Consider the following 9,949-nt stretch of genomic DNA (forward strand, 5'->3'; position numbering starts at 1 on the left):
GGTTCTTGATCCGTAGGCGGGCGAGCTGTCGGGCTTCTTCGGCACGCTGGAGATAGGTCGCGACGTCAAGATTCTCCTCGTGAGTGACGTGCGGCAGCATGGCGTCGAGCGTCGTCGTCGGGTTCCTGCCATAAACCAGCTTAAACGGCGTGATCTGTGTTGTATCTTGCACCGCCGTGTTGTAAGCAAAGGTTACGTACGGCACGACCGCGTCCCAAGTCTTGTGCTCGACGTCGACGTACATTGCTAGCATGTCGGCGAAGGTCTTGTTCAGGCGCTCCGTGAGACCATTCGTCTGCGGGTGGTAGGCAGTTGTCCACCTGTGGCTTGTCTGTCTGTATTGCAGAATGGCTTGGGTGAGCTGTGCTGTAAAATCCGTTCCTTTGTCGGTGATGAGGACTTCTGGAGCACCATGTCGCAGCAGGTTGTTCTCGACGAAAAATTTCGCCACTTCGGCTGCGCTGCCTTTCGGTAGAGCTTTCGTTTCAGCGAAGCGGGTGAGATAGTCTGTTGCCACGACGATCCACTTATTTCCGGATGTTGATGTCGGAAATGGTCCTAACAAGTCCATCCCGATCCGCTGAAAAGGTCGGTAAGGAGGCTAGATCGGCTGTAGTAATCCCGCTAGCCTTGTCGGTGGTGTCTAGCGTCGCTGACAGTCTCGGCATGTCTTGACGTACCGGGCGACGTCGCCGGTCAGACGCGGCCAGTAATACCTTTCCTGTATCCTCGAGGGCGTTCGGGAGAATCTGAGGTGCCCAGCGGTTGGATCGTCATGTACGGCGTACAGTACTTCTGGACGCAGTGCTGAAGGAACAGCAAGAACGTAGCTGGCGTGGACTGGTGAGAAGTTCTTCTTTACGAGCAGGTTGTTTTGTAATGTGAATGAAGACAATCCGCGCTTGAATGCCCTAGGTACTACGTCGGTGTTCCCTTCCAAATACTCCACGAGGCCTTTTAGCTCCGGATCTGCTCGTTGCTGTTTAGTGAAGTCTTCTGAGCTTATTATTCCTAGGAAGGCGTCGTCAGATCCTCGTCGTCTTCCGGCGGGGGATCGATGGGGGCGCGTAATAGGCAGTCGGCGTCTGAGTGTTTTCGTCCGGACTTGTAGGTTACCGTGACGTCATATTCTTGCAGTCTGAGGCTTCACCTCGCCAGATCCTGAAGGGTCCTTTATATTAGCTAGCCAACACAACGCGTGATGGTCGCTGACGACTTTGAATGGCCTGCCATATAGATAAGGGCGGAATTTAGCTGTAGCCCAAATGATGGCGAGGCATTCCTTTTCAGTCGTAGAATAATTGCCTTCCGCTTTTGACAGCGACCGGCTAGCATAAGATATCACCCGTTCATGTCCGTCTTTCTTCTGGACTAGGACAGCACCGAGGCCTAGGCTACTGGCGTGAGTGTAGATTTCGGTATCGGCGTCTTCGTCGAAATGTGCAAGTACCGGCGGTGGCTGCATGCGTCGTTTTAGTTCTTGAAATGCGTCGGACTGCGGCGTTTCCCACTTGAACTCGACGTCACATTTAGTTAGCTGTGTCAGCGGCTCAGCGATGCATGAAAAATCCTGTAGTAGGCACACATGCCAAGAAATCTACGCAGTGCCTTCTTGTCGATGGGCTGCGGTAACTTTGCGATGGCAGCTGTTTTCTGCGGGTCGGTGCGTACTCCGGATTTGCTGATGATGTGGCCTAGGAACAGAAGCTCATCGTAAGCGAAGCGTAACTTTTCTGGCTTCTCCACGGAAGGTAGGGAGCTCTCTGGGTTGTTGAAGTACGACGGGTGACACTGGGGCTGCCATTGTGGTTGTATTGGCGACAATCTTTTTGGTCTTCTCAGGTAGAAGTCCGTGCTTCGGGGGCAGCTGTTGTAAACGACGGCTTGCTCGATGGTCCGGGACTACGTTGGTGCTCTCTTTGCGGTCCGGGCTTAGATCATGGCTTGTCGATCGGGGGCGTCCGGTACATGGACGAAAAGCACCTCCACCAGATGCCACGTGGTAGTGACGGTAAAGAACACAGTAGCTATACTGTGAAAGACAAAACTAGCTTTTATTGGGCGAACCTGTGCCCACAAAGACAGGCTACACTTAAAGCACAACGATAGCTGCGAACACAGTAGGCGATCGTCCAAAATCTGATCAGCGGGTCAAGCGCGTCGGCTTTTATACACCAGTCACCGAACGTTCCAGACTAATCGCTGGGACCCGCGTATCTTCCACAAATTCTACATTATTCGCGCGGCGCACACATGCAATCAGATTACACAAGGTTCGGTCACAGACAGCGGATGGAACCATCGATAACAGTCCAGAAACTTCCGATACATGCAGGCTAGTCCTGTGCTGTGCGATAACCATTTGTTAGGCGGTGAAACGTGTCGCCAGATAAAGACAAGTACACGTGTCAATATTCCAATGCCAACAAAACTTGTGTGTCTGTATCAGCATCACTCTTTTCTCTGGTGTTGGGTTGGATGAAGTTCTGCAAGAGAATAGTCTGTGTAATCATCGCACGAATTCCTGAGTATGCATTAACCAAAAGAATTATTGAATCGGTTTAAGCAATGTAGTACGTAGTTGGGCGAGTTGGTTCAGCATTGCAGGCTTGTAAAAGGATGTAAGATACAAGGACACAAGAAAGGACAAGAATCAGTAGTGCATGTGCTACGTGTGTGCTGCCCTTTCTTTTGTCCTTGTACTTTAGGCACATTTACACGTCTGAAATGGTTTAAGCATGTCTCATCTTAGTTTCAACAGGTATGGGTGACTAGATTTTGTGTGGTTTTTAGTTTTCCTGTATAGGGTTTACATCTGAGGGAGAAAGAAAGAACAAGGAAGGCTGGGTAGGTTAACCAGACGTGCATCCAGTTGGGTAGCCTGCATGGGGGTGAGGGCTGGTATGAGGCGTTAAAAGAAAAAAAGGACGCAAGTCGAGACAGTTCACTCGCACAAAAGACAGATGGTGTCTATAAGTGTCTTTTCAGATTCGTTTATTTTAGAAAGTCATTAGAGCATGTATGTATAGTTTTCTTCGTTGATATGGCCAAGCACCCAGGATCCTAGCCTCTGTGAAAGGTCAACTATCCAGTTGGGTGGGTACATTCTAAAGGGGCTGACATTGGACATCGAAGTGGGTTCACTGACACGGGAGGTGCTCAATGGTCTTTTGGCAGTTACAGTAGTCACATTTAATAACGAAGGACAGTGAATTTGTAAAGGCACTTGATCAAGTATGCCTCTAAATACCAGCTGGCGGTTACAAAGAAGGCCCAGATGTCATAAACAGTTATAATAGAGCTTTCTCTCACCCCGAAAGGGAGATGGTGATGTTGCAGCAGGTGCAAACATCTTTGAAAGTGGAGGCTAGTGAGTAACAATGGTTCTTGAAAATGTAGCCCGAGAGCTCACCACTTTCAAGCAAACGAGATGGTACTCAAGCAAGATGGTGGAATGTTGAATATGGTGCTCTGGGCACTTTAATATATATAGCTATGTAGGCTGAGATTAGGTCTCTCTGCTGATTGTTTTACACACAGTAGATTCAAGAAAAGGCTACCTCGACCACGGCTATATCACCAATTTAACCCGTTCAGAGCTAAGCTTACATTTCAAAATGCTAATGGTCTCGTTAACGGCCATGCGCTCCAGAGGGATTTATTTAGAATTATTTGTGTCCACCATGCCATACATGTAACCCCCATGTTGTGTTGACTAGGACAGGGACCACTGATTTATATTTGTGGAGGCTTTGTACCAGTGAGGGCTATCCTTAGGAATTCAGTAGCCACACAATACACGATTTGTGGTGCAACTAAATATAGATCCGAGCTGTGCTCCACAAAGGCAATGATAAAATCAATTTTGTGGTTGTGCATTTCGCATGCCATGTATGTATAAGTCAGTCTGCTTTTTTCTATTTTTCTCGCTGCCTTTCTTTAGTCCCTTGCCATCTAAAACGAATCATCAAATGTTTAGAGTGTAGTCATAGCTCACCCAAATCCACGCATGGGCAAGGTCTTGTATGCATCTCATAATGGTCGACAAATTTGCTTTAGTTAGCTTCACCGCAATATAGGCATTTTATGGGCTCAATTGTACAAAATGAAGTGCAAAGAAGCATATGTTCTAATATATATATATATATATATATATATATATATATATATATATATATATATATAAATTTATTTTATTTATTTATTTACAAATACTGCAGGCCCTATTCGGGCCCAAGCAGGAGTGGGTACATACAACAACATAAATTACAACTGTCAATTAGCAATTAAGAACACAACAAAACATGTACATACATCATTGTAACACTATACGTAGGAGAAATAAACATGAACTTACAACAGTGCAATGCGTAAACAAATAACATTAAAAAAGGCGTAACGCAAAAGAAAACTGCTTTGATTGCGGCAGTTTACAGGTCAAAGAAAAGGTTATTTGAAAGATGAACGAACGATTCTGTTGCACTTGCGTTAACTACTTCTTCAGGTAATTTATTCCATAGTGAAATTGCATGGGGGAAAAGAGAATATTGATGGATGTTAAGGTTACTAAATGGTTGCCTAATTGTTTTGTTGTGGTTTGTACGAGCAGAGTGCATGGGGGGCTCAGGTAAATAACATTCACGTGGTATTTTGTAGTGACCATGGTACAACTGATATACAAATTTGATGCGAGATACAATTCTGCGATGAGCTAGTTTTTTTCATTTTCGCTCTGTCGCGAAGAACGGACACGCTAGAAAAACGCGAGTATGTGGAGTATATAAACCGCAAAGCTAAATTTTGCACTCTTTCTATTTTCTTGATTAAATATTTTTGATGAGGGCTCCAGATCAAATCCGCATATTCTAATTTTGGTCTTACAAGAGCTTTGTATGCTGTTAACTTAACGGTCGATGAAGTATGGCGCAATTTCCGTTTCAAGAATGCCAACTTTTTTAGCGCGTTGCTGCAAACGTTTTCTATATGGGGTTCCCAACTTAAATTGCTTGTGAGCGTAACACCTAAATACTTCACTTGCTGGGTTTTATGTATATAGGAATTATTAATAATATAAGTATAATCTAAGGGTTCTTTCTTGTTAGTAAATGTAATAGCTGACGTCTTCAAATTGTTTAGCTTAAGTCCCCATGTTTCACACCAGACGCTAATTGAGTGCAACGCATCATTAAGTCTTACTTGGTCGGAGTGATGATTTACATTAGTATAAATAACACAATCGTCCGCAAACAAACGGATCTTCACAGGCGATTGAACAGATAAATAGATGTCATTGATATAAACTAAGAATAACAAGGGACCAAGAACTGACCCCTGTGGCACCCCTGAGTGCACTTCCAGTGTACCAGAAACGCAGTCTTTAACAGCAACGTATTGCTTTCTTGAGGACAAATAAGATTCTATCCAATGGATGATATTACGTTCAATGCCCATTGAGAGCAGTTTAGTTACTAAATCGGCATGTGGAACTACATCGAACGCCTTGGAAAAGTCCAGAAACACTGCATCGATTTGACCCCTCATATTCAGTGCATTCATAAAATCATCTGTTATCTCAGCTAACTGTGTTATTGTGGATAAACCAGCCCTAAATCCATGTTGATTTGCATGAAGCAAATGATTATTCTCTATATGTGTTATAATCGCTTTAAATAAAATGTGTTCTAGCAGTTTACAAGTTGTGGATGTTAAGGAAACTGGTCTGTAATTATTTAGTTCTAAAGGGGATCCAGATTTGTGAATCGGAACTATTCTTGCAAAGCGCCAGTCATCTGGTATCACACAGGATTCTAACGATGTTTTATATATTACATATAAGTACTCTGCTACCCAGATTGCATATATATATATATATATATATATATATATATATATATATATATATATATATATATATAGACACATACATAAACGAGAGGAAAGAGGGTTAACCGAGGGGCCCAGGGTTCTATTACTATTATTATTCTATAACTCCCAGGGTTCTACTAGTACACATAAATACCCAAGAAAGTGGATGGGGAAACGCTGCCGCGGTAGCTCAATTGGTAGAGCATCGCACGCGAAATGCGAAGGTTGTGGGTTCAGTTTCCATCTGCGGCAAGTTGTTTGTTCATCCACTTTATCCATTACTTTATCGTTACTTCATTTCATTTATTAAGCACAAGTAATTTCACCTATGTTGCAGTTGGTGTCAGTGTTTGTTGGCTTCTCATGATATGACTAATATATATATATATATATATATATATATATATATATATATATATATATATATATATATATATATATATATATATATATATATACCTACACGTGGGCAAAGGTCCCGTATGTGTTTCTTAATCGTTGTCAACAGATTTGCTTTATCTTCACCACACTACAGACAAGATATGTGCTGAGTTATACAAACAAATCTTATCGGCATCATTAAAAAATGTTCAATAGAAGTCGGTGGTAACTCCGTTAGACAGGATGCCAGTAAGCTATCGCAGGAGACAAAAGATCTGACCAAGAAACGCCAATGTATGAAAGCCTCTAACCCTACAGCTAGAATAGAACTGGCAGAACTTTCCAAGTTAATCAACAAGCGTAAGACAGCTGACATAAGGAAGTATAATATGGATACAATTGAACATGCTCTCAGGAACGAAGGAAGCCTAGTAGCAGTGAAGAAGAAACTAGCAATAGGCAAGAATCAGATGTATGCGTTAAGAGACAAAGCCGGCAATATCATTACTAACATGGATGAGATCATTCAAGTGGCTGAGGAGCTCTATAGAGATTTCTATATAGTTCTATAGAGAGTTCTATAGAGAATAGTCTAGAGGAAATTGAAATTCCACAAGTAATGCCGGAAGAAGAACGCCTTGGGAGCTATGCAGAGGGCGAAGGCAGCTGGGGAGGATCAGGTAACAGCAGATTTGTTGAAGGATGGTGGGCAGATTCTTCCAGAAAAACTGGCCACCCTGTATACACAATGCCTCTCGACTTCGAGCGTGCCGGAATCTTGGAAGAATGCTAACATAATCCTAATCCATAAGAGGACGCCAAAGACTTCAAAAATTCTAGACCGATCAGCTTACTGTCCGTTGTCTACAAACTACTTACTAACGTAATTGGAAATAGAATCAGGAACACCTTAGACTTCTGTCAACCAAAGGACCAGGCAGGATTCCGTAAAGGCTACTCAACAATAGACCATATTCACACTATCAATCAGGTGATAGAGAAATGCGCGGAATATAACTAACCCTTATATATAGCTTTCATTGATTATGAGAAAGCGTTCGATTCAGTCGAAACCTCAGCAGTCATGGAGTCATTACGGAATCATGGTGTAGACGAGCCGTATGTAAATATACTGAAAGATATCTATAGCGGCTACACAGCCACTGTAGTCCTCCATAAAGAAAGCAACAAAATCCCAATAAAGAAAGGCGTCAGGCCGGGAGATAGGTTCTCTCCAATGCTATTCACAGTGTGTTTACAGGAGGTATTCAGAGACCTGGATTGGGAAGAATTGGGGATAAGAGTTAATGGAGAATACCTGTGGTATGTTATATTTTAAGCTTGTTTTTTTAACTAATATATGCACTTGAACTGACTTGACTTATGGTTGTGCGGCTTTGCTAAGGTTCACTTCTTTATATATTTGATATGTGTTTAACGGGTTCATGGCAACTCTATATTTATTAATCACTATGTTGTGGCAATCTAAATGTACCAACAACCATCATCTTGCACTCATTTCTCTCCTTCCAAGTTGAAAAAGAAACAACCATGGTCACTAATGAAAATGTTTTGCCTTTACGCACATATATGACTAAACCTGTCTTCCATACATACTAATACAACTAAGAAGACATTACAGCATGGAGCCCCTCTGGTTGCTTGAAAGTTCTGAGAACCGTGCAGCTGTAATTGATATCAGTATAAGTGACCTTTCCTCTGTATATGTTCCAAGTAGTACTTAATGAACGGGATTGTGGAAATAAGCCTAATCCTGATGCTACTAACCTAAATTTGTCAAAAGACATTGCTACCTGATTTGTGTGAAAACCATCTGCAGCTCCTTTTTATAAATTTATATGTTTAAAGAAGGGTAATATTATAAACCTGATGATAAAACAGTCATTGTAGAGAGAATGTGGCTGATGTAATAATGTTCGGAACAGGAGCCAGAAATGTCACCGATGTCACTTGCCATTATTAATGATGTGTGGGCATGTCCTAAATACATTATTCTTAATCTGCTACTGAGCCCCCACTACAATTCTTTAAAGCTTTGTCCAAACATTCAAGATAAAACGTTCAGATGGCTGAGTTAAGACTTGGTCTGCATTATTGCCTTTTACTGAAAGCCATGACCCAAGCTCTTAACAGTATTCCTTTGTCTAAGCAATGTGGCTTTGTGCCATCTAGCTTAATTAATAAAAATAACTGGTCTGCCAAAGCCTTTTTAATAGTACCCTGATAATTTACCCATCGTTTCTTTGCAAAAGCTACCCAAAATGTTTCACCGCGTGCCTTGCATTCTTAGGCTTTTGTCCTTGCTGTTTAGTCGATGAATTGCTGACATACATCATTTCAGGGGTGCTTTCTGGCAAGATTGGTAGAGTTAGCTTCCTTTCAATTGTACAAACAATAATTGCAGGTGTGCAGCTTGTGTTCCCCTACATGATTCTGAGATTAAATACTTGTACACTTTGTCTGGGATGTTTAACCCTTTCCGTGCCTTCGACGAGCTAGGTTCATCCGTGGCTTTTTGGTAAAAACAGCTAAAGACAAGCACAGTTCATAAGCAGTACTTTCCATTCTCTAGCAATGCCACGAACAAGCCAAGATTTGTCTCAATGCTTAGTCAGGCTTTTGATCGATGACAACGCATAATCCATGGGACAGCGCAAGAAGGAAATTTATTCTTTCTGGGTACGTAAAACACGTTGCCAACTTAGGTTTTAACAATACTTTAGCCAGTTCGGGTCAGAATTGAAAAACATTCTTGGGTTTTATGTGCCAAAACCATTATATGATTATGAGGCATGCCGTAGTGGGGGACTTCGCTTTAATTGTGACCACCTGGGTTTCGTTATTGTGCGCCCAATGCCCAGTACATGAGTGTCTTTGCATTTCGCCCCCATCGGTGTAATAGTGCGGCATGGAAGGGGTTTAAAGGGCGCTTGGAAGCCCACACTGCATGAGTGTGCTTCAGTGAGCTGGTTAGTGCACATTTACAAGGGATATGAACAGCGCTGAAGATGGATGGAGAGAAGACGACAGACAGCGTTAGAGCGCTGAAGCCTCAAAACAGCGTAAATAATTTAATATAGTAGCTTTTTACAGTCACTTTCGTTTTCCTCGAGGATACTGTGCCCTGATGTCACGACACCGTATAAGGTCATGTGGGAGGAGGACATTGCGAGGTTGCGACACTCGCTCTGGCTCATTCAGTAGTCCGCTATGCTGCTACATTGGCCTTCACGAGTAGCAGCACAGAAGTCGACCGAGCTAGCCGGAGGCCCCAAGAGAGGGTCAAAACGTCGCAATGTCCTTCTCTCACGTGACCACATACTGTGCTGTGATGTCACTGCACAGTATCCTCCCAGAAAACAAAACGAAAACCGGCTCTAAGAAAGCTATTATACCAAATCACTCCACTCCAAGGCTTGTTGCCATTTCTTTAGAACCCTAGAGCCTTAATTTAACGACAAAAAAAAGAAGAATGAATAATTGAAGATATCATGTCAGTACCTCTTCAATTTGTACTTTACAGAAGATGTTTCGGTATATTGGGTGCTTTGAATAAACATTTATGCTCGGAGAAAATCTTGTAAATACCAAAGAAAAGTCGAAGGGGAATAGCCCCCGGGCATAGTTTTGTTGGTAAAGTACTTTATTGAAAAATCTGAAGGAGCTAAGTAACATTTTCTTG

This window comes from Dermacentor albipictus, unplaced genomic scaffold, assembly GCF_038994185.2.
Source record: "Dermacentor albipictus isolate Rhodes 1998 colony unplaced genomic scaffold, USDA_Dalb.pri_finalv2 scaffold_18, whole genome shotgun sequence".
Taxonomy (NCBI): domain Eukaryota; kingdom Metazoa; phylum Arthropoda; class Arachnida; order Ixodida; family Ixodidae; genus Dermacentor; species Dermacentor albipictus.